The following is a 26,459-nucleotide window of genomic DNA, read 5'->3' on the forward strand; positions in this document are numbered from 1 at the left end:
TGATACCAACTTAACTTCAATCACATACAAAAACTATTCATTTATAGCTCTACTCTCACTTTGTTATTGATGTCACAATTACATCTTTATAATAATATTATATACTCATTAACATAGATTTATAATTATTTATTATGCATTTGTCTTTTAAATTCTGTAAAAAAATTAAAAGTGGAGTTATAAGCCAAAATTACAATAATACTGTATTTTTAATATTTATTCATGTATTTACTTTTACTGGAAAACTTTATATTTTTGTATGGCTTCAAGTTTCTGTCTAGTGGTCTTTTATTTCAGCTTAAAGGACTCCCTTTAGCATCTCCCATTGGGCAGGTCTAGTGGTAATGAACTCCCTTAGTTTTTGTTTGTCTGGGAATCTCTTAATTTTCCCTCATTTTTTAAAGACAGTTTGCCATATTTAGAATTCTTGGTTGACAGGTTTTTTTCTTTCACCACTTTAACTATATTATCTCACTGCCTCTGGCCTTCAAGGTTTCTGCTGAGAAATCTGCTAGAAATCTTACTGAGGCTCCCTTGTGCATGATGTCTCTTTTCTCTTGCTACTTCCAAGACTCTATGTCCTTGGTTTTTGACAGTTTAACTATAATGTGTCTGCATGTGGATCTCTTTGGATTTATCCTACTTAGATTTCAATGAGCTTCTTGAATTAGTATAACCATGTCTTTCCTCTAATTTTGGAAGTTATCATCCATTAATTCTTCAAATAATCTCTCTGTTCTCTTCTCTCTCTTCTTCTTCTTCTGGAGTTCTCATAATGCATATATTGCTTTTTTATGGTATCCCATAAGTTCCTTAGGGTCTGTTCAATTTCTTCATTCTTTTTTCTTTTTGCTCCTCAGACTCAGTAATTTCAAATGACCTATCTTCATATTTGCTGACTCATTTTTCTGCCTGTTTGAGTTTGTCTTTGAATCTCTCTAGTACATTTTCCAATTCAGTTATTGTATCTTTCAGCTCCAGAATTTGTTTGTTTTTTAAATAATTTCTATCTTCTTGTAGATGCTCTCATTTCATTCAAATATTGTTTTCCTGATATCCCTTAGTTCTTTGAGCATACTGAAGATAGTTGTTTTAAAGTAGGTCTGAAGCATATGCTTTTTCAGGGACTGTTTCCAGATATCTATTTTGTCTTTTTGAATGAGTCAAATTTCCTTGTTTCTTTGCATGCCTGTGATCTTTTGTTGAAATTGGGCATTTGAAAAACCAGCTACCTTTTCCAGTCTTTGCAGACTGGCATGCAAGATCTTCACCAATTTGCAGGCCCCTGAGCCTTGAGATCAGCCTAGGATGAGAGCTTAAGGTCTGCCATGTAAGGACACAGTGAAAAGGAGGCCATGTACAAGCCAGGAAGGGAATCCTCACCAGAAGGTGACCATGCTGGTACCTTGACCTTGGACTTCCAGCTTCCAGAAACCATGAGAAAATAAATTTCTGTTGTTTAAGCCGCCAAGTCTATGGTATTTTGTTATGGTAGCTTGAGCCAACTAAGATAGTGTTTATTGAGCACTTTCTATGTGCCCAGTACTGGGTTAAACTGTGAGAGTGAAAGAAAAATAAAACATAGTCCTTGATCCTAGAAATCATGGAGTCCAGCTTGGGAAACAGACATATAAACCAATCATTTCAACATAAAAGGATCAATACTTCTGTAGACACAAAACATAGAGCACCATGGGAGTATTGAGGAGGAAGGCTTTAAATCTGCTTATCATTGAATGGATCTATTTCATGTTTGGAGAGGTTCTTTTTTTTTTTTAAAGAATTGTGTCTTATTCTTTTTTTTTAAATTTATTTATTTAATTTATTTATTTTTGGCTGCGTTGGGTTTTCATTGCTACACATGAGCTTTCTCTAGTTGCGGTGAGCGGGGGCTACTCTTTGTTGTGGCGCGTGGGCTTCTCGTTGCAGAGGCTTCTCTTGTTGCAGAGCACGGGCTCTAGGCACATGGGCTTCAGTAGTTGTGGCACGTGGGCTCTAGAGCGCAGACTCAGTAGTTGTGGCGCACGGGCTTAGTTGCTCCGCGGCATGTGGGATATTCCTGGATCAGGGCTCGAACCTGCGTCCCCTGCATTGGCAGGCGGATTCTTAACCACTGTGCCAACAGGGAAGCCCTGGAGATGTTCTTAAGCCCTTTACATTTATAAAATCCCAAGGTCCTATGTAATAGTGAGCTTCCATGTTGTGAGTTTGGGGCTGTTCTCTTCCTGTCCTTTAATGGGAGGTGCATCGGTGCATGAGTCAGCTGCTCTTCATTTTCTTGTCACTTTGGCATTTGATTTAACTCTAGGACACAGTCAAACCTCTCCAACTTTTTGTTTCTCAGTTTCTCCATCTATAAATTGAGATGCTGATACTTGTCATGAACTTCTACATAAGAGTAAATTCAATAAAGGCATAATGCTAGAAGTGAAAGGGAAAAACAAATGTGTGTTCTATTACAGATGATAAAAATGATGTGGGACTATTACTAACAAGTATAATCAATAAGGCTAATTCTCTAAGTCAGCGCTTCTTGGATTATAATGGTCACAAAAATTATGTGGGGATCTTGTCAAAATGAAGGTTTTGATTCAGTAAGTCTGGGTGACCCCAAGATTCTGCATTTCAAACAAGCTCCTGGAAATGTTATTGCTCCTGCTACATGGATTACACTTTGAGTAGCAAGAACTTTAATGATTTTAGGCCCTACTGTGAGTGCAGATGTAAGTTTCACAACTTCTAAACATGTACTTACTAACCAAAGCCACTAAAGCATCACTTAAGGTAGCAGTTCTCAAACTTTTTGGTCTCAGAACCTCTTTTACCATCTTAAAAATTATTGTGAAACCAAAAAATCATACCCATCTGTATTCACAATATTTGAAATTAAATCTGAGAACATTTTAAAACACAAGAATACATCAGCATATATCCTATTATCTGTCAGAATGATAATGTCATTCTACAATCTCGAAGTCTCAGGAAAACTCCACTATCCACTCATGAGAGAATGGGAATAAAAAATCAAATAATGTCTTTTTACTTGACAAGAACTGCTCGTTTAAGACACTGATTTTTTTTTTTTTTTTTTTTTTGGTGTACACAGCTGTACTACAAACCCTACTAAATAAATCAGATAACAATTTAGTCTCTAATTCATTTAAAGATGTACTTTTTGGGGACCTAATATACATAAATCAGCATGTTAGGTGTCAAGGCTGTGTTTCTCAACCCTGGGAACTTTTAAAAAATACCAGTTGGAGCCGCATTCAAACAGATTAAATTAGTATCTTTGGAAATTAATACTGTTTAAAAAGTTCAACAGGTAATTCTAATGTGCAGCCAGGATTGAAAACCATTGGTTTCAGAAGGCAGGGTATAAATAACAGAAGCCCAAAGTAGAGGAAGTGTGCACACAGGGTGGGCATTGCTTAGTGGGGTCATATGGGCCAGGTTAGACTGTTGGTACTAATGCTAACTAGTTTACAATGTGCTTATCCTCCCTCATCATCCATTTCCTTAAATCAGAGATTTAATTTCCATAAATTAGGTTGGTAATGTTTCCATCTTAATAGAGTTGTTCTGAGGATCAAATGAGGTAAGGCATGGAAAGCACAGCTCCTGGCACATGGTAAATGTTCATTAAATGTAAGCATTAGTAACTGCCCTGCAGAATCTTACCAGATACAATGTGAATTAAGCCAGTCTTGCAGGGTGGAAACATTTCATAAGAACACTGGAGGAAGATAGAATCAATCTGAATGCAATCAGAACTCTCATTCTCGCCCCAACAGAAATGGGCTTAACACAGTTCAGGGGTGTGATTCAATAGGCTGTTTTTGTTTTTGTGTTTGTTTCTTTAATCCTTGATGGAGGAAAGGACCCAAACTAGTACATGTGGCTGGGTGGAAAGGGTTTTTGGCTACTGCTGATGGGTTCTGAAAGAGTTTATTAATCTCTAACACCAGAGCTTTCATGTCCTGAGAAAAGGGCTCCCCTGAAACCATGACAAGCCAGTCTGGCTATACTGCATAAACAGTCCAGTTTACTGTTAGTATATAAACAGTGCTTTGGCATTAACATAGAAAATCTGAATCAGAGTGTCCTATTCATAAATAAAATATTTGGATAAGAAGTGAAGCCACCACAGAGTTAATTTTTCTGTAAAGTCAAGAAGAAACAAGAGGAATAAATAGAAGAGCTGGTGTCAGCATCAGGTAATACTTTGGATATATGGCAATTACCTGGTTAATGTAGTCAGTGCAAAAAAAATTCAAGAACGCCTCCAAATTGGCTATCCACACAGACTGAAGTATTCAAACAATGAACAAATCTCTACTTTGTATTGGGTAGATGGGTAATGTTCAAAATATGTAACAAAATAGTATGGTACAGAAACTAAAAATCAGAGCAGATACTTGCCCAATCCGATTCAATGTCATCTGTAAATATGTGGTTCATCCGTACCTATGTGTACCCACTGACTATCAGCTCTGGGGTAATTACCCTCTCTTGTCTCTTTTTTCTTACCACTCCTCCATGAAAATTGACTCTTCAAGATGTTTTACCTAAAATTTTGATGATCCCAGCTGCCTCTCCGCACCCATCAGTTTAACCACTTCACATCAACAAAAATTTCTCCATTTTTTTGTTGCACAGATATCTGAGAGAGGAAGAAAGGATTTTTTAAATTATTAATGTTAATGCTCTGGGCCCTTTCAAAATAGGCCATTTAGAATAACACTGGAATTATAGAAAAAGTGCAGAGGAAAACAACAAGGAGCAGAAATAGAAATGCACACTCCATTGATGGCAAACAAGGAGGTATAGTAATCCTGAAATACAGTATGTAAGATAAGCTGACAAAAGCAATAAAGATCAAGTATCAAGTTGGAAGGTTCACAGCTGCAGTTCTCAGAGAATCAACAGAGTACAATTCTAGGAGGTTTGTCCCTTAGAGGTACAAAACCAGCCATCTCTTGTTTGAAACAAGAAGCATAGATACTCTTGGTAGCTTCAGGAAGCATGGAAGGTAAGACTAAATGAGGAATCGCAGAGACAAGCCACCTTGAAACAGTCTATGAGACAAGGAGGAAACAGTCTATGAGACAAGGAGGCAGAGTACTGAGTTTCTGAGTAGTTAGACAGACACAAGGTTTCAACCTTTATTCACTCACATACACACACAACCCTGAGTATTAGGAAGACTTTCCGCTAGCCTGAAACACGGAACTCACTCATCTTCCACATAAAACGATTACAAATAGCTGGCCCAGAAAGAATTCATCTCCTTCAAAGATACCACAAAGGGGGGCAGATGGATTAAGCAGAAATTTAAAATATACAGAAAGCACTTACACCAGAAAAAAAGAGTTGCGTTTAACAAATGAAAATGTAAACCAAAGATATCACTGAAACAATTTTAACTCATGAAGAAGCAACCACATCTCTAAATCAAAGGCATAAAGCAGAAATGTAAGAGCTCAGAGAAGTCATGGTTGGACAATAGAAGGAGGTGACACCTGAGCTGATATAACTCAGAAAAAAGGGAAATCAGGAAAAAGAGAAATTAAAAACTAAAATTCTCCCATAAACAAAGCCTAAATTGAAGCAAACAAATAAGAAATACAGCAAGACTGATGAAAGAAATTAAAGATGATACAAATAGATGGAGAGATATACCATGTTCTTGGATTGGAAGAATCAACATTGTGAAAATGACTCTACTACCCAAAGCAATCTACAGATTCAATGCAATCCCTATCAAACTACCACTGGCATTTTTCACAGAACTAGAACAAAAAATTTCACAATTTGTATGGAAACACAAAAGACCCCGAATAGCCAAAACAATCTTGAGAACGAAAAATGGAGCTGAAGGAATCAGGCTCCCTGACTTCAGACTATATTACAAAGCTACAGTAATCAAGACAGTTTGGTACTGGCACAAAAACAGAAATATAGATCAATGGAACAGGATAGAAAGCCCAGAGATAAATCCACGCACATATGGTCACCTTATCTTTGATAAAGGAGGCAAGCATATACAGTGGAGAAAAGACAGCCTCTTCAATAAGTGGTGCTGGGAAAATTGGACAGGTACATGTAAAAGTATGAAATTAGAACACTCCCTGACACCATACACAAAAATAAACTCAAAATGGATTAAAGACCTAAGTGTAAGGCCAGACACTATCAAACTCTTAGAGGAAAACATAGGCAGAACACTCTATGACATAAATCACAGCAAGATCCTTTTTGACCCAGCTCCTAGAGAAATGGAAATAAAAACACAAATAAACAAATGGGACCTAATGAAACTTAAAAGCTTTTGCACAGCAAAGGAAACCATAAACAAGACCAAAAGACAACCCTCAGAATGGGAGAAAATATTTGCAAATGAAGCAACTGACAAAGGATTAATCTCCAAGATCTACAAGCAGCTCATGCAGCTCAATAACAAAAAAACAAACAACCCAATCCAAAAATGGGCAGAAGACCTAAATAGACATTTCTCCAAAGAAGATATACAGATTGCCAACAGACACATGAAAGAATGCTCAACATCATTAATCATTAGGGAAATGCAAATCAAAACTACAATGAGGTATCATCTCACACCGGTCAGAATGGCCATCATCAAAAAATCTAGAAACAATAAATGCTGGAGAGGGTATGGAGAAAAGGGAACACTCTTGCACTGTTGGTGGGAATGTAAATTGATACAGCCACTATGGAGAACAGTATGGAGGTTCCTTAAAAAACTAAAAATGGGGCTTCCCTGGTGGCACAATGGTTGAGAGTCTGCCTGCCAATGCAGGGGACACGGGTTCGAGCCCTGGTCTGGGAAGATCCCACATGCCGCGGAGCAACTGGACCCGTGAGCCACAACTACCGAGCCTGCGCGTCTGGAGCCTGTGCTCTGCAACAAGAGAGGCCATGACAGTGAGAGGCCCGCGCACCGCGATGAAGAGTGGCCCCCACTCGCCGCAACTGGAGAAAGCCCTCACACAGAAATGAAGACCCAACACAGCCTAAAATAATAAATAAATAAATAAATAAAAATTAAAAAAAAAAAAAAAAACTAAAAATAGAACTACCATACGACCCAGCAATCCCACTACTGGGCATATACCCTGAGAAAACCATAGTTCAAAAAGAGTCATGTACCAAAATGTTCATTGCAGCTCTATTTACAATAGCCAGGACATGGAAGCAACCTAAGTGTCCATCATCGGATGAATGGATAAAGAAGATGTGGCACATATATACAATGGAATATTACTCAGCCATAAAAAGAAATGAAATGGAGGTATTTGTAATGAGGTGGATGGAGCTAGAGTCTATTATACAGAGTGAAGTAAGTCAGAAAGAGAAAAACAAATACAGTATGCTAACACATATATATGGAATCTAAGGAAAAAAAAAAAAAAAGGTCATGAAGAACCTAGTGGCAAGACGGGAATAAAGACACAGACCTACCAGAGAATGGACTTGAGGATATGGGGAGGGGGAGGGGTGAGATGTGACAGGGTGAGAGAGTGTCATGGACATATATACACTACCAAATGTAAAATAGATAGCTAGTGGGAAGCAGCCGCATAGCACAGGGAGATCAGCTCGGTGCTTTGTGACCACCTAGAGGGGTGGGATAGGGAGGGTGGGAGGGAGGGAGATGCAAGAGGGAAGAGATATGCAAACATATGTATATGTATAACTGATTCACTTTGTTATAAAGCAGAAACTAACACACCATTGTAAAGCAATTATACTTCAATAAAGATGTTTAAAAAAAAAAAAAAGAAATACAGCAAGGATTATAGAGAGGAGAATTGAGAAAAGCAAGTTTATATCCATATATATATAAAATTGAGGAGGGTCAAAAAGGTATAACTGATGTCCTTAAAGAAGGGAAAACCTAATGGAAGTCGAGAATATTTATTGAATGTTAAATTTTTTTAACGCAGGAATTAAGTAAAGATTTGATTCTACAATTAAGGTGATATAGAATGCCCCAGGAAAAACTGACATACCAGAATTGATTTTGAGACAGTAAAGTTACTGATTTTAAAGAAAAAATATCAAATCACCTATAGTGGAGGAGAAAGACTCACACCATTCTCAAACTATTTTATTGTTATGTTCACAGCTAAAGGTCAGCAAGGCCTACAAAGTCTTCAATGAATGAAAATGACCTAAGAATTTTATTCTTAAATAAGGTGACCAACCTGCCCTAGTTTATTCAGGGCAGTCCCAGCTTTTGCACTGTTAAGTTTTACATCCCGGGTACTCTTTCGGTCCCAGGCAAACTTTGGTCTCAAGTGTCCATGCAACACTCACTACAATGTCATGTATTAGGCCACAATGAGAAAATCCATTAATTCTAACATGTAGAAATAATACAAATAACATTCTCTGATTACATGAAATAAATCTAGAAATTAATATAAAAACTAAAAAAGAGGAAAAAACCTCTACCACCTGCCAATCTAAAAAAGAGACATTTAAAATGTGAATTGCAGAATATTTCAGAACATAAGGATATAAAAACACCATATAGGGAACTTCTTACTAACAGGTAAAGTAATGCTTGGTAAAAAAGATTTGTGACCTTAAATACAAATAATAAAAAAGGAGAAGATTAAAAATAATCATTTAACATTCCTCAAACACAGATCCAAACATTTTAAATAAAATATTAGCAAATAGAGCTCAGTAACATATACAAGAATGATACATCAAAACTAAGGAGAGTTTATCTCAGGATTGTAAAATTGGTTTAAGATTTAAAAATCAATCAATATATGATCATTTTTAAAATGCAAAGAAAAGCACTGAACAAAATTCAACACCCATTCAGGATTAAACAAACAAAACAAAAACAAACAAAATACCTCTCAGCAAACTAAGACCTTAGAAGATAACTTCCTGAATTCCTCATTTTGACAAAGGACATATGCCAAAAGCCAACAGTTAACATCACACCTAATGGGAGATTTCAAAACTTTTTCTCCCCATAATATTGAGAACAAGGCAAGGATGCCCACTCTCACCACTTTGATTCAACTTTCTATTAGAGGTCCGAAACTTTACAATACAACAAATAAACAAGCAGAGGCATAGTATCAGAAAGGAAGAAGAAAACCTGACTGCATTTTCAGGTAGCACTGTTTGTATAGAAAATGCTTTAAAATCTATAAAACTATTACTAAAAAATAACAAGATTAAAAATTATTTTACCAGAAAATAAGATGAAATAAAATTCCATTTATCTTAACATCAAAAACAAAACCCCATAAAATACTTAGGAATAAATTTAACAAAAGGCATGCAAGGTCTCAATAATATAAACTACAAAAAATCGCTAACAGAAAGTAAAAATGCACAAAAGACTTGAGCATACACTGTACCAAAAAAGATACATAACTAATCATTAAGCACATGAAAAAGTCCTTAACATCATTAGTCACCAGGGGGTGCAAATTAAAACAATGAGATAACATTACTCTTCACCAGAACAACCAAAATTAGAAATTAAAAATTAAAAATACCACAGCAAATGTTGGTAAGGATGTAGAATTGGAATTCTCATATATTGTTGATGGGAATATGGTAAAACCACTTTGGAAAAAGTTCTGGCAGTGTCTTGTAAAACCCCAACTCCTAAGTTTTGACCTAAGAAAAATGAAAAATATATTCACAGACAATATTGTTCACTGTAGCTTTATTCATAATAGCCGCACTCAGGCAAAAGCTCGGTGTCTATTAATAATTGGATACCAGGAAATACTACTAAGCAATAACAAGAAACAACTACTGATACGGGCACCAACATGGATAAATCTCAAAAACAGGTTGAGTAAAAGAAACTTACGCAACAGAGTACATACCGTATGAGTACATTATATGAGTTTCCAAAACAGGCAAAACTAATCTATCTTGAGAAAAGATCAAAATAATGATAGTCTCTGGAAAGGATGTGAGGCAGTGATTGAGTTGGAGGGGCAGGAGGAAAATTCGGGGGTTATGTTCATATTCTACATCTTGATAGGGTCTTAGTTATACATATGTATATATCTGTCAAAACCCAGCAAATGTATATTTAAGATTTGTGTTTTTCATTGTATGTAACTCTTACACCAAAAGGAAAAATTGTAGCAAATGTTTAACCATTTTATGATATGTATGTGAAACAGGGGAAGTGAACTGATTTCTGTAATTTACTTTGAAATGAGTCAACAAAGTAAGTAAGATGGATTGTTGTATGGATAGACAGATGTCATAAAATGAGCATAGAAAAATGTTCTTGGTAGACTCTATGAGGTGAGCAAATCTATGCATTCCCTGTAAAATTATTTCAACTGTGTTCTATGTTTAAAGTTTACCACAGTAAAATTTTGGAAAAAAATTTATCTCAAGAAGCTAGAAAGTAAATGACAAAAGTAGAGCAATAAGAAAGATTTGATAAGTATGAAAATTGAAATTAATCAATTCAAAACAAAAAATAATACAGTTAATAAATTCAAGGGCTACATATTTTAAAAATAATAAAGTGAATAAACAATTACCTAATTTAATAAAGAAAATAAGTATTAAGTAGAAATAATAGAAAATGATCACAGATACAAAGACTTCAACGGAATCATAGGAAAGTACTTCAACTCTCTGCAAATAAATTTGGGAACCAAAATGTAATGCATGGTTGTTTATTAAAATAAAACTTTACAAAACTGACACCAGAAGAGATTTTTAAAAACCTAATTAATTTAAAAAATATGTTTCCATTATTTTAGTCAACATTTTTATGTGCTCTGTAATGAGAAGTTATTTTCAGATATGTAACACACCATTTTTCTTTTTTTATGTTTTTTGGCCACTCTACACAGCACACAGGATCTTAGTTCCTGGACCAGGGATCGAACCCGTGTCCCCTACAGTGGAAGCGTGGAGTCTTAACCACTGGACTGCCAGGGAAGTCCCACACCATATTTTCATAAATAGAAGTCCATAAAAATTTCTTGCAAAGCTAAATTACAAAAATTCCACAAAGATGACATACAAAAAAAGGAAACCTACAGACCAGGCTCACTTATGAATACTGATGCAAAACCCTAAATAAAAGATCAGCGAACAGAATCCTCCAGTAATGCCCAGATCATTAAATATTAGGAAACCTATTACTATATTAATATAGATCATCATATTAATTGGTTAAAAGAGAAAACTCATATTATCATCTCCATAGATGATAAAGACCTTTAAGACCTTTAATATAATATCCATTTTAGATAAAAAATGTTAAATACTAAAAATAGCTACTTCTTAACATGAATTACACACACATACACATATCTATATCTAATGTCTATTTAGATATAGATATACTATATATCTAGATGCAGAGATAGAGAAAAAGGGAGAGGGAGGATGTGTGTATGAATGTATTTACGTACGTATGTATGTATGTATACCAGCCTCTTGCTAAAGCATTATCTTTAAGCTCTGCAACAAGAAAACATGTCCTTTCTCTGCAATATCGTTTATTTTGTTCCATAGCTACCAGTCACTGCAATTAGACCATAGGAAAAAACAGAGGTATAAAATTTAAGGAGGCAGAATTATTTTTGCAGGTGATGTGATTGTTTTTTGGGAAACAACTGTTTTCTCTGGAAAACCTAAGAGAGTCAGCTAAAAAGATATACCATAAAAAGTAAGAGAATTCTTCTGGGGGAGAGACTTTGATGACTAAGGTTCTGGGTGAGGGGGAGACTACATTTTCACTGCATATCCTTGCGTACCTTTGGAATTTTTTGCAGTATACATGTTATTACCTACTAATAAATAATAAAATTTAAAACCAACAACTACAAGTGAGGATATTTTAATCATCCCCTGCATAATACTATCTCTGCCAACTGAAGTAAGTAACTTTTGTGACAACACAAAAGGGAATTGTGATGTTTAAGAGAAAAGGAAAGAGTGACAAGGAAAAAAGGTTGTTCAATAAATGGATCTCTAGGGCTGAATTTTCTTCAGTTCATTCTATCTTTTAATAATCTATGAAAATTAAAGTCATTTAGAGAACAACATACATTTAAGACAAGAGTATCAATAATAATAATAACTAATGTTTAATTAGTGCTAACAGTTTGTCAGACACTATGTTCAGTGCTTTTCGTATGTTTATTTGTTTAATGCTCACAGCAATCCTACATACTGTATCCTACGTGCTGTATGTGCATATTATTGTCTGTCTCAGTAAATCTGAGTTTCCATTTGGTTCATTCCCATCAAATAGAGTACAGTGTAGACAAAGGTTGATGACAAAACCATCTGGCCACGTTTCTACAAGCCAGGGCACCGAGCAGAGTTTTCCAAGACCACATCACCTCCCACACCTGGCACGGTTCCAGAAGCATCAGGTCCTGCACAGGTCACAAGATGACGATGATGGTCCCTGGGGTGGCCTGACCTTGAGCAAGTGTCAACATTCAAAGACAATGTTGCTGATGGTGCAATTTCCTGCATGGAATGCTCCACATTCCTGAGCACTCACAGTGATGGCTGATGGGAAGACTCATCCAGGACCATGTACTGAGTGCCATGTGAGGGCGGACCTGTGAAGATGCAGAGGGCAACTGGGCGCTCTGCTTACAGCAGTTATTGTGTAGTGGTGACAGCTGTCACACAGGGGAAGCTGTAAGCATGGCACTTTGAGAAAATCCCACTCCATAGTATCTTTTCTCCACACCTCTGTCCTGAGTGCCTGAAATTCCAGAAGGGAGCATTGTTGTCTGCCAACTCCACTATTTAAATAAAAATAAAATTATATACATGTGTGGCTAACGCTAAATAAAACAGTGAATTATTTTAAAAGTGCAAAAGCATAGAAGTCTGTGTCAGATGTTTGTTCTAAATCTTACTATGCCTTTCATAACTCCGTGCCACCAGGCAAGTTTACTTAATCTGAGTTTGTCTCCTCATCTGTAAAATGAGACTACTAGTTCTCATTCCATAGGGTTGTTGTGAGAATTAACTATAGACGCACACACTCCATCTGATACAGAATCGCGTTAAATGCCAAAGCATCCAGTTAAATGTTCCACTAACATTAGTTTCCTCCTCCGCTTTCCTACCTAATTAGCCCCATCTTCTTGGCAGGCAATGCAAAAGCCCTTTGCTGAAACCAAACTTGACCCCCTTGCCAGGAGCTGGTCCTTTGTGCAGGGACCACCACGCCCTTTTGTTCACTCCACTCCCCTGACCCTTGACCCAGTCTACTCACTGCAGTTCATAGAGTGGTGAGCCAATCTCACAGTGAAAAGAGACATTTCCTACCTTTGAAAAAAAAATGGGCAGAGAACCAGCAGACTTGTGGTGCCTTCCATTTCCCATCTGTAAATTTCTCAAAATACTTTCCAGTAAGCAATCTCCAGGGGCTCATAATGTGATTAATAACATTGTGTCTCAGCCGCTTCTAGTATTTCAGATGAAATAGTGTCTTAAGAAGGTACAGTTGCTGAATTGTGAGTGGGAGGCTATGTGATCTGTCTTCTTTCTATTCACATCTATGCTAGACTTTCAGAGGGGTGAGTGGGAATCGACTGGTCATTCAACACGTAAAAGTTTGCTTGACTCTACCAATGACTTAAGAGTGCTGCTGTGGGTAAAATCCGATGTCACCTCCGGAATCTGGAGACCTCAACTCAGCGGGGCTAAAGAGAACGGACATCACAGAACGGCTCTTCCTGGGGGCGCTTTAACACATAATGCTCAGTTTCATGTTTGTCTGAAATTCTATTGCCGGAAAGTTGAGTCTCGCAAGCGCAAGCATGAGTACGGTTTTCTCTCTGCAAAGCCTGTTTCAGTATCACTGACGGCATGGGGGTGGTCGTTTTCCGGAGATGTGATTCCTAAACCTTCCAGCCCGAACCACTGCGCCTCCCGCCTCCCCTCCCCCCCCAGCGTCGTCAGAGCCACATGCCCTTTTCCGGGCTTGCACTATTCTTCACTCCGTGTCAGATGAACGGGAACAGGCAGAGCCAGCGTTCCAGCCACCCTCTTTATCTGCCTTCACACTTCTTCCTCTGCCTATTCATGCCGCTGCGGAGGTCTGGACCAGCTTCCTGTAGTCTTGGAGGGGAAAACTTCTCCCTTTAGCGCAGCCTGTGAGCCTAGTTGTTTTGGGTAACAGGTTTCCTCCTCTCTTCTCCCTTGAGTTCACAAAGCTTCCTCTGCTCCGCCTGCTAACGCTCCTCCCAGGGTGAGGGGTCTCCTGTAAGCCCTCGAGTTTCAGCGCGCTCCTCCCTTTCCTGCTGTCAGGAGCGCAGGATTTCCTGAGCCAGGCATGTATACACAGAGGAGGCACTGCTGGGCTCTCCCGTGACCGCGCCTCACAGGGATCATCCCACTCTCCGTACAACACGTCGTATTTATATCCCAGGGCACTGAGGCCGGTCCTGGCTTTGATATACCATTTCCTTCATTCCCCAAAGCTGAGCAAAGCGGAAAATCCTTCATCCTCCAAGTACGCTAGCCCCCTACTCTCTTCCCGCGTTGCCTTGGTCTTTCTGCTTCAATCCCTAAGCCGGAGGAATTAGTTAAAATTATAGTCGAGTTAATAGCTAGAAAATCAAAATGTTGCATGAGATACAATCTTCCAGCTGGAATCTCTTCTAAGTACCCTAAATATTTCAAACATCAAATCATTTGAAAATAAAAGGGTTGGTAGATATACTTGAATTAGGGTAAGTTCTCTGATCCTTTTTGATTCAGATGGAGAAGTTTAGGTAGACACACCAATTTAAAATATGGATGGCATATATGAAGAAAACTCCTGAATAGTAACTAGAAAATGATCATAGAGATAAGTCCACTTTAAATCTGGAAAGATAACATTTACCAGTGGAGACCCATAATAAAATACTGCATTTCTCACGTGGTCCTATAGCAGGAAGTCCAGTCTCATTACTTCCTGCCATCCTACCTCCTGTCCCCTCATCTCCCTACCATATACCCTGATACAGCCCAGAATTCCCAGGTGTTACTACTAGCAGTTCCTAGCTTTCCAGCCTCACGACTACAGCAGGGACTCAGATGCATCCCTCAAGGTCACCTTCAGGGCCATTGCAAGATAACCACGCTGCCACTGGACAGTCCAAAGAGGTCTTCTGTTGGCCATGCAGTGGCCATGAGGCTGAAACATATTGCAGTTGGTCCTGACCAAAGCTGTGGGCCTGAAACGGGGCCTCTGCTCCAATTCCTGCCCAGTCCACGGCAGGTCATCAAGCTCGACTCCAAAGCACCACCCCTCCTTCAACAGCCAGCTCAGGATAGGAGCCAGCTCAGAAATGACTCTCTTTCTACCCTCTTGGGGAATTTATTTGGAGGGACTCACTGTTCTCTCCTGGCCCTGGGCCTTGGTTAAGACATCGTCTTTATCCACGTAGGTTTCCTTAACTTTGACTCTAAGAAAAAAGGAGTTGGAAATCTTATAGGCATATGGACAACTGCTATATGAATCATTCACTTTCTCCCAGTAAACTTAAAACTCTGGTTATTTCAACTGATTCCAACTCAGTGGAGAGCCTGCTGTGTTCTAGACTGTGAACTCCTTGAAGGCAGTCTTCTTGACTTCTGGATCCAATGCTTACAGCCCCTAAAGCAGAAAGCATGTTCAGCCAATACTGGATGCTTAGATCTGGTGCCCAGGGGCTACCTGCTCCTTCCAGGTGGCTGTGGTCTCCTCCAACTCTCTGCTGGAGTCTCCCAACTGATCCAAGCTTCTACTTCTCCTGGATTTGACCACTCACTTCTCACAGCTATTATCAGCAGCACCATTGCCCTTGAGGGATGCTTGCCTGAAAGGTCCTGCATCTGAGCCCTTCTTTGCTGGTGAGGTCAGATGGGCTGTACTCTGACCTAGGCAGACTGGTGCTTACAGGTATCTCCTAAGAGTTCCATGAATATAAACTCCCAGCTCACCACGAAGGTAATGGCAACTTTTCCAGACACAGCCTTCTCATTACCCTTCCTTGACGCTAGATGTCCTGCCTGGAATGGACCAGATTGCGCCAGCCCTAAGTCAAGCCACATGGCAACCACCTTGCTTCTCTGTCGACCACACTTTCAGTCCCCAGGCTCCATGCTGTTTGGGAACACCTCCAGCCCAGCTTCTGCTTTTTCTAGGCCAGTATGAAAAATAATCTCACCTGGCTTGGGGTTACTTTTATTTCCAAAGATCTTCAACAATATAAGCATGAAAAGTTCCTCTCTCTAAATTCAGAAGTTACATTTGTATATGAAAATTGTATTACTATTGTGTATGGCTACTCCTAACTTGAGGGGGATCCAGGTCAACAGATAAACCATGTCCAGATGTCCTGGGATTAAACTGAGATAGATTCTGGGTAATTTGCTGGTGTGGAATCAGAATCCAAACTGGAGACTGTATTGCATAATATGGAATATCTGGTTAGTTTGGATTGGTCTGTAGTCTAAGAAGCCCTCTGGGAAGTATTGTCCTTTTCAATCTCACAAGCACATGAGTAACACTGCCAACTGTAGCATCATTTTGAAACAGAAAAGACACAGTTCCTGACTTTAAGAATTTAACATGAAACACAGAAGAAAGTAAAACAATTTTAAAATAAGATATTGTGTTCACTTATAACATTACGAATGAAAAAAAGAAAACTAAAGAAAAAAACCCAAACGAATATTAAATAAATAAATATTAGTCATGCAGTAATTGAAAAAGCCAGGCTTTTATGTTGCCGACCATCAGTAAATTTCTAAATAATCCCACCCCACTAGCCCCATGGCCACCATGCTCTTGTTAGTGAGAATATTTATTTCTGTTTGAGAAGTAAAAGTTTCCTAACAAAGAGCACAGGATAGAATAATATAGCTTTGTCTCCACCTGCAGGAATGAAGAGACTGAATTCTTTTGTTGTTGTCATTATATGAAAATATGTAAGGCCTTTAGGATCACCATTAAAAATATGAGGTAGAATCAGTACTCAAGCTTTACTATACATTCTTCTATAATAAAGTAATAATTGGATCAAAACAGGGTCAGTTAAAAGAAGTACATAATTAACGTGAACTGTGCTTATTTCTATAACTTCTTTTTTTTTAACAAATTTTATTTATTTATTTATTTATTTGGCCATGCCGCTCAGCTTTCAGGATCTCAGTTCCCCGACCAGGGATTGAACTTGGGCCGTGACAGTGAAAGCACCGAATTCTAAGCACTAGACCACCAGGGAACTCCCTCTATAACTTCTGAATGAACTTATACATAGAGAAAAATTCACCATGACCAGTGTACAGCTTGATGAACTATTTCAAAGTGAACACACTGGTAACCATCATCCAGAACAAGAAACAGGTCATCGCCAGCACCCCAGAAGCTCCCTTACAAACTGCACTTATTTTTTTTTTAATAATTCTTTTTTTTTTAATTGAAGTATAGTTAATTTACAATGCCGTGCCAATCTCTGCTGGACAGCAAAGTGACTCAGTTATACATGTAGAGACATTCTCTTTTTATATTATTTTCCATTATGGTTTATCACAGGATATTGAATATAGTTCCTTGTGCTATAGATAATGTAATAATTCTTGAATTCATCTTATTTTTTAAAATCTTTTTCTTTAACTCATTTTTTTAAATTTATTTTTAACGTCTTTATTGGAGTATAATTGCTTTACAATGGTGTGTTAGTTTCTGCTGTATAACAAACTGAATCAGCTATACGTATACATATATCCCCATATCTCCTCCCTCTTGCTTCTCCCTCCCACCCTCCCTATCCCACCCCTCTAGGTGGACACAAAGCACTGAGCTGATCTCCCTGACTGCACTTACTTTTAAAGCCAGATTTGAAAACCTTAGCCTTTAACCTAGTCATCCTAAGAAAGAGAGGAAGCCACAAGCCACAGACGGACTCTTGCTCCCTAAGCAGCCTGGTCCAGGAGCTGCCCCTGAGAGGCCCATCGCCAGCCCTGCTGTGATGGTGAGAAGGCAGCAGCTCCTGTCTTTCACCGGGGCTCCAAACCCGATCAGCTCATGGTCATGTCCAAGGATAGGTCTGCCCTCATCTTCATTAAGCTAAGGCCCTGTGAAAATGAAGCAGATCGAGGTTTGTCCTCAGAAAACCCCTTCCATGTATACTTCTTGCAGAATATCGGTGTGTAGTACTTGGGGAAGACTCCTCTCTGATTTGGACACGAGTGGCGGTGCCCACTGGTCACTACAATCAGCAGGGGCAGCATTCTACACCCATGCCGAGTAAGAAATTAAACCCTTTTATTTATGACCCAAACTACAACTTCTAACTAAAATAAATCTCCATCTGATTTAAATTACCCTAAGCTGCCCATTGTCCAGTGTCTCGAAAATATTATTTCCTATAGTTTTTTTGGATTTGGAGTTGTTTCCGACAGGACGGTACATCCAGTCCCTGTTACTCCGTCTTGGCTGGAAGCAGAAATCTGAAAAGTTACTCTCTAACAGTCCTCCAGTCTCTTGAGAAGAATAGGTTTTTAGAAATACAAAGCATGTGATTATTCTTATGCTTTGCTATATAATGGGTACTGTTTTTTCCCCTTTACCACATACGGGTGGTTGCTCGTTTTGTGACCACAAAGTCTGTAGATATTGTCAGGATTAGATTTAAAAGCAATTAACCATCCCACCGATTCAGCCGGGGAAGAACAAATTCACATCTTCATGTTGAGGACCTAAGGGAAAGGGACACCAGAGCCAGGCAGAGTGGAAGGGAAATTATAAAACTGAACAAACCATGACAGGATCGATTTTCTTTTTAGGTTTTAATGGGTTTGTTAGTCTGTTTCTAATATTTGTTAAAATCATTGTAACATATATATTTGGACATCTGTCACTCAAAGAGTTAAGCCAGACTCCACGGCGGGGCTCTGGAGGCTGGTGACCCTGCCAGGTGCTTTTAGTAAAAGGGAGGTAACAATGTGTCTAGTACATACATATTGTGGGCACACTTCGGCTATTCAAACCCAGACAGAGGAAATGGGGGAATGGAGGTGGGGAAGGGGGAGGGGCTCAGAAAAGGAATAAAAAGAGAAAATGGCCCAAAACTCTCTGCTGTGGCTCTTCATGTGATGAAAGCCTGCATTGTGTGAAGCTGTGAGTCAAAAGAAGAAGGTTATTCAGCTATTGCAGACTGTACCTAAAATATGAAATAGTTCTCTTCCAGCCTCTTTGCTTCTCATGCTACAAAAAAAGTCCTTCTCATTAGCTACCACTTTTCTTCTATGGCACAAAGTCATTTCACATTTTCAGGGAAAAGAATTTAATTTTTTAAAACCTCTCTTCTCTAACCTGTCAACCAAATTTGCACGTTCCAGTGAATTGGGGTGAATGCTTGGTCCTAATTTGATGTTTGCCAAAAGCACCCTCCGACCCTAATAAGCATCCATGGATTCTGTGGGGAGCAGTCCTCACGGCCACTTCTTCTCTAAGCAGCTCCCCTCGGCGTCCCCAGCCCCCAGGTCCTTCACCACCATCTATTTTCCTTGGATGAGAGCCTCCCAGTGAATAGGAAACATTTTTAAGAGGGGGTGGGGTGTTGTGAAAGAGATTTAGAGGCCAAGTGGGGCCTTCGGAGGAAAAAGAATTCGGCATCGCTGGTATAACTCAATGGCATTCACTGTTGCAGAAAGTAACGAACTTTTTACTTAGTTAGCAGCAGTTCACCTCGCGTGCTCGTCTAATTGGAGAACGTTTTCCAAGAAGAAAAGAGGGGTCATGGTTCACAGCCACGCATCTGTGCGTGGTGCTGAGGAGCCACCCGCCTTTTCTTGTGTAGACTTTTGTGCAGGGAAAAGACTCTTCTCTTTGTGTCTCTGCCTGCTTCCTTGTGTGGCATCCTTTCATGGGAATAAACACCAGGGGAAATTATGTAGTGTATAATCCATTTTCAAAAAGGTAAATTTTGCCTGAAAATTCTGTGCTAGCACTTGATCGTAATATTCTATGTCCAAACAGCTTCAGAACTCCCTAAGTAATATTTGAGTGTACGTAAATTTTCCAAATATTCATCCTGAAGCTGAGTCTTCTATTAAATTAGCTGAAAGCGCAATACCTTGAGAAACTACATTAATATGAATACCCAACCAGAAATAGCAATTTTCATTTGTTGTATTAAAATCTATGAATTACTTCACCCCATACCACCTTTGAATAGAAGGGACATTTCTTTCAGGGAAGGGTCAGCCCCAGGGCATGCATGCCTGAGGGTGACTTTTCTGCTTCCTGGGGGTCTCACCTTCCATGGAAACAAGTCACTATGTTGCTTTATATATTAAAAGTTCTGAACTTTTAACTTTAATTTGGTTAGTTATCAGACTTGGGATATCTGTACACCCTATCAAATTTCTTCTCCTCCCTTTTTGAAGGCAAGCTTGCTGGTGTGAGGGCTGTTCCTGTGAGGAGTAGGTAGTGATTTGGGTTTCTAGTTTGAACAGTGTGTTTGTAAGTAGAAAATTCAAAACTCTCTCCTTATTTAACTTCCTGACACATGGTCTTGGAATATCACTGTGAATTTGACTGTGGCAGACAGCAAATTAATCTTTCTAAGATCCTACACGGGTTAAAATGCTAATCATTCTTTGGCCATCAGAAAGTTTCTTCCAATTCAGGAAACACTGTGACTTACTCATACTAGATACCTAATAAATATTTATTAATTTGATTTAATCTAGGATCATGTCTCTAAGGACTATTTGGAAGCCAGATTATTGAACATTCCCGCAATGTTTTTTCCTGATAGCTCAGTTCTCAGGAAGCGAGGTGGGTAATTTTGAAGTGATTTCTGGCCCTGGATCCCTTTCCTATGATGTCAGAGACACAGCTTTCTGAGGTGACTTCAGGACAGAGCTCTGGAGAGGCCCCTCCTCAGGGAAGCCACCCTAAGAATCTGACAGGATGTGTTTAAGGGTTCTTGGGTGGCTCCTGATGGCTCAGCTGAGAGTTAGACCTTTGGCTTCAGCAGGACCCCTGGGTGCCATTTGGTTTTCCTCATCACCATGCCATTGAACCTGAGAAGTCACACAGTCTGGCTGGCACCTTTCCAGACCACTTCCTCTGGTGAGAAAATAATAAGGAGTCTTCATAACAAAGAAGAAAACATACTGCCTGTCCTGAATCCCCAGCATAGGCAAGAACAGTGCTGAGGTTCATCAAAGCCCAACAGGAGGGTGGGGAGATAACTCTGTTGCTAGTAAGAAGGATCGATTTAAGGGGAACCCATGACTGGTGCCAGCATACATTTCTCTTGCTTCCAGATTAGCTCCATCACAGGCTAGAGGGTCTGGAATAGAGTTAGTAATCAGTGTAACAGTTGCTAATACTTACTGAGCACTGATCATATATCCTGCACTGTTTCAAGGTCTTTCCACTAATTCATTTTATTCATACAACTCTATAAGGCAGATACTAATATCATTTCTATTTCACTGATGAAGAAACTGGAGCACAGAGATTTTAGATAAATTGCCCAAGGTTACACAGTGTGATGGTGTAAAATTGTGTGCACAATTCTTGGAAAGTCCTCTTTTCAAAAAGTGGAGTATAATTCTCCCCCTCGCTTGGTTGAATCAGACTTAGAGACTCAAATCGAATGAGTAGAATGTGGTGTAAGTGATGGAATATGCTTCCTAGGTTAGGATAGAAGACATTGCCCCTTCTTCCCAGCTCTCTCTGGGATTGCTCACCCTGGGGAAAGCCAGTCATCACATCTTCAGAACTCTCCCCACCTGGGAAGACCAACAACCAGCACCGTGTAAGTGAGCCACCCTGGAAGTAGGTCCTTCTGCCTCAGTCAAGCCTTCAGATGACAGCAACCACATGACAGACCTTGAGCCAGAACTGCCCAGCTTAGCCACTTCTAAATCTCTGACCTACAGAAACTGTGAGCTGTTTATTTGTTTGGAACTGCTAGGTTGGGGTAATTTGTTACGCATCAATGGATAACTAATACACATAGCTTCTGAGGGTCAGAGCCAAGATACCAGCCCAGGGGGTCTGAAGGCAGAGCCCACAGTTTACCACTGTCCCATTCCATCTCTGCTCATACAAAGGAGATTATCTGATGAGCTCAGATTCCAGAAAAAAGTGTTCAATAATTGGGAGGACAATTTAACACAAGCTCCTGAACATCCTGTGTTTCTAGACTCTTAGAAACCCAATGATGGCAATGCACACATCAGCTACATACAGTCACTCCTTTCCTTGGATGTTCTGAATGAATCCTGATAGAGACCTTTTGCCTTATCCTGCTTTTTCTAAACTTCAGACAGACATTATCTCACTACTACTTCAGACAAGCCTGTTACAGTATAATTTATCAGACTGAAGCTTCCTTTAGTGCCATTTCTATCCTGAGGCTATACCATAATCACCTTAACCAAATTGGATACTGACCTCAAGTATTAGGCTTCTTTTATCATCTATTACTTTTAGGCTGGGAGGAAAATAGAAACAACTCGTCTCTTAGATCCTATCTAAGTGATCTCAGATAGGATCACTTCTGCAAGTGGTTGTTTCCCATTATGTGTCGATTAGGACTGCTTAACTTTCAGAAGGTTGAACTTCTGCTGCCACCTTGCTGATACAATAAATGTTAATGCCCATAGCACTGGGCTTTGCACAGAGTGGATGCTTAGGAAGCGGTAGTTCGTATCTCTCTCCCATCACACCTCACATGTGCAATCAAGAGAAAGTTAGTCTTCCTCAGAACTTGTTAGACAACTGTCAACAAATCACCATCATTTGCCATAACCCCACTGGCTGCAGCAAATATGTGTTCTCCATTACCAACTTTTCAGTATCAAGGTATCTGGAGCATCCATTCAGAGATTCAGAAGGTACCTGATTACTTAGAGTCAAAGGCGACAGGTGGCCTTAAATATATTCCAGCCAAGAACAGCTAGCCTGACCCTGGAATCTCAACACTCATTGCATCTCACCAGGACAGAATCCACAGTCACAATCTCCTGCCCCCACTCCTGGATGTTTTCGGCAGTCACGTCACTTCCCTGCTTAAAATCCAGAACAAAGTCCAAGGTTTTCACCACCAGGTAATACAGAGTTTTCTACAATCGGACCCTGGCCTAGCTTACCTCCCAACAATCCTCGTGATTTTCAACTTGAAAACATTGAACTCTATGTAATTTCTCTCCAACTTCACACGCCCTTTCTAACTCTTTAAGGATTCGGTGTAGAGTCCGTCTCATCTGGGATATCATCCTCTCACCCCACCTGACCTCTGCCTTTGTCCCTTTCTCTTCACTGCTGGACTGGACATCTTCCATGTTCCAACAATACTCTGAAGACAGCCCCATGCACTGGGTACGCTATGCTGACATTACATGTTTGAATGCTTGTCCCCTCCAGGACATTATAAGCTTTGTCAAAAATGTAGGGTCATGTTTAACTTTGCATTCCTGGTATCTGGCGAATAGTAGGTACTTAATAAATGAGATAATGTATACAAAGTATTTAACACGACACCTGACATGGTAAGTGATCACTTCACATTGTTGTTGCTGTTGTGAATTTGTTGAATGATGGTTACTGCTCACCTATCCACAAGCAAAAAAAAAAAAAAAAAATCTTTGCTCCCTTCCAGGCAAAAAGTGAAGAGAGAAAGGCTAAATGAAAAGAAAAGAAAGAAACGAAAAACACACTGTTTCATAGAAAACAATGAAGAATCTAGGACACTAAAGATAAGCAATTAAATAGGCTAAATCAAATGAGATTAATGAGAAAATCAAACAAAGCAAGGGGAATTTGTCAAACTTTCCTAGCAGGCCAGATAGATAGTCTCCACTTGGAAAGCAGCTTTGAGGGAAGTGGTAAATTCCCTACAACCTGAGTCACTAAAAACTAGACGAGACAAACCACTTAAAAGTATACAGCAGTAGACTTCAGGGTACCGGCAAGAGTTAGTGGGCTTTTCATCTTTAATTTCTCTGATTCATTCATAAAATATTTATAGTAAGGCTGCAAAACATTTGTTACATCTTCTCGCATTGTTCACCTTCATTTTTCCAAGGGGAAAATGAACAGTGTTAATGTTTCCTCAGCTAAGACTACCAGGCAAGGGGGCTGTGCAACTCCACAGTGGCTAATATTTAACAATAACACTGGAAAAGATAGAGACAACCATTTTACTGGAAACTTTTTTGACACAATCTGATTATTCTGATTAGGTCTATATTGGGAAAAAAATCTTGGGGCAGATTGCTACTTGGTATTTGTTGATTTATTCTTTGAATAAAATTGGTCAGAATACATTTTCTTAAAATAACAACCACATGTGACACACAAGTTGTACTTTATTTCTCTGGTTCCCTCACTCCCTCCTCCTCCTCCTCCTCCTTCCTTTGCTTGTTTGTTTCATCTAATGGTTCCTAGAAACAAAGCCAGACACTAGAATAAAAGAGCTGATATTACTATTCTCTTGCAGTTGTTTTCTTTGGCTTTTTAAAAACAGTCATATTTTCCCAACTCTTTGTTGATCAGAATTTTGCCTAAAAAATGTCTTTCAGAGTATCTCTGAAAACACTGTTTTAGAATATTTCCAGCTCTCACTTTAGCTGGCATCTGATGCCTTGTTTTGATGTATTAAGATGTAATACTACATGAAAAAAATAACTAAATTCTTAGGGGTTTTTGACCCACTTGAGCACTATCTTAGATGTTAAGGGTGAAGGGAATGGATCTCCACTACAATCCTCTCATTTTAGTGCTGAGGAAACCAAGCCCCTGGATGTGCAGTAGGGTCACAAAGCTAGGGTGAGTCAAAGCCAGGACCAGAACCCAGATGTCTTCACTCTTTGTCTAGACCTTTGTCTGTTATACCAAGGATTAAATGGGTAAAGACCACTGAGTTGTGTGTTTTTTTTTCTTTTTCTCCAATCCAAATTTCAGCAATATAACTGTAATGAAAATAAGAACAGCTAACATCCCGTGAATGCTTATTATGTGCACTGCATTATTCTACACTTTTTATGTGTTTTAGTTTGAGTCGCAAAACCATTATCCCCATCTTACCCATGAGGAAAATGAGGCACAAGAAGGCAATGTTACTTTGCCAGGGTAACCTGCCTTAGGTAACAGATGACAGAGAGAGGATGGGACTCTAAGGCCTGGGCTCCAGAGACTGTGTACCCACCACTACACCTGATGGCTTCTCAGTAAAAGCAGACCTTCCTTGGGGGCTGGGAAAGCAATGGAAATGCCTATTCCCCTGTCTAAGTGTTGATATTTCATTGATACTTCAGTGTCATTGTTGTGGCTTTGCATTTTCATAACCCTTATTTTACATAATCATTACTCATGAATTTGCAATCTCACTTCTTCGGAATTTCCTGAATATAACCGTGGTGATTTCTCAATAATGTGAAAACACAAACTTTGCAAATTTTGCACCTTTGTAAACTTTCTAGGTGTAAAATATTAAAAAGTTTGCCCCAAACTGCTGATAAAAATAATTATAAACACGAAGATTGACAAAAGAACCAGTATAAAAATCTACAGGAAAGAAATTTCTTAACATTCAAATCCACAGATCGAAGAGAAGAGCTTTTGAGAATGATGTAAGTTGTACCAAACACTAAACATAGTTCTCAGAGTTTTTCAAAACCGTATTTAAGGGCTTCCCTGGTGGCGCAGTGGTTAAGAATCTGCCTGCCAATGCAGGGGACATGGGTTTGAGCCCTGGTCCAGGAAGATCCCACATGCCACAGAGCAACTAAGCCCGTGCTCCACAACGACTGAGCCTGCGCTCTGGAGCCCACGTGCCACAACTACTGAAGCCCGCGCGCCTACAGCCCGTGCTCCACAACAAGAGAAACCACCGCAATGAGAAGCCCGCGCACCACAATGAAGGGTAGCCCCCGCTGGCCGCAACTAGAGAAAGCCCGTGCGCATCAATGAAGATGCAACGCAGTCAAAAATAAATAAATTTTTTTTTAATGTTTAAAAAAACCCGTGTTTAATGTGTACGTTATATTCTGTTCTAAGCACCAGAAATGATTGGTAACAGCTTATAAAAAATAACTTTCCATTAGAAGAAAGGAGCCTTCAAAATGTACACTACATTTATAAAGTTTTAAAATTATATGAAGTTTGGGAAAAAATAGAGAATATGGAAGACTTTGAAAGTTGAGACTAAGGTTTCCTTTGGCAGATATGAACTTGGGGCTTATTGGTGAGCATTCTATAAACAGCATGCTCTGGTTTGCCCTATTAATACAGTTAGGGAAGCAGTTGGCTGGGCCCTTTCCTGCAATTAGACAATCCCGCTCTGGGAACCGAGGGACCACTTTGGGGTTTGTCCACTCAGCACACACCACACACACGTGGGTGTTCACCTAACCATTTTACACTAATCTACCCAAACTCCTTACCA

The sequence above is a fragment of the Eubalaena glacialis genome, chromosome 16 (assembly GCF_028564815.1).
Source record: "Eubalaena glacialis isolate mEubGla1 chromosome 16, mEubGla1.1.hap2.+ XY, whole genome shotgun sequence".
NCBI lineage: Eukaryota > Metazoa > Chordata > Mammalia > Artiodactyla > Balaenidae > Eubalaena > Eubalaena glacialis.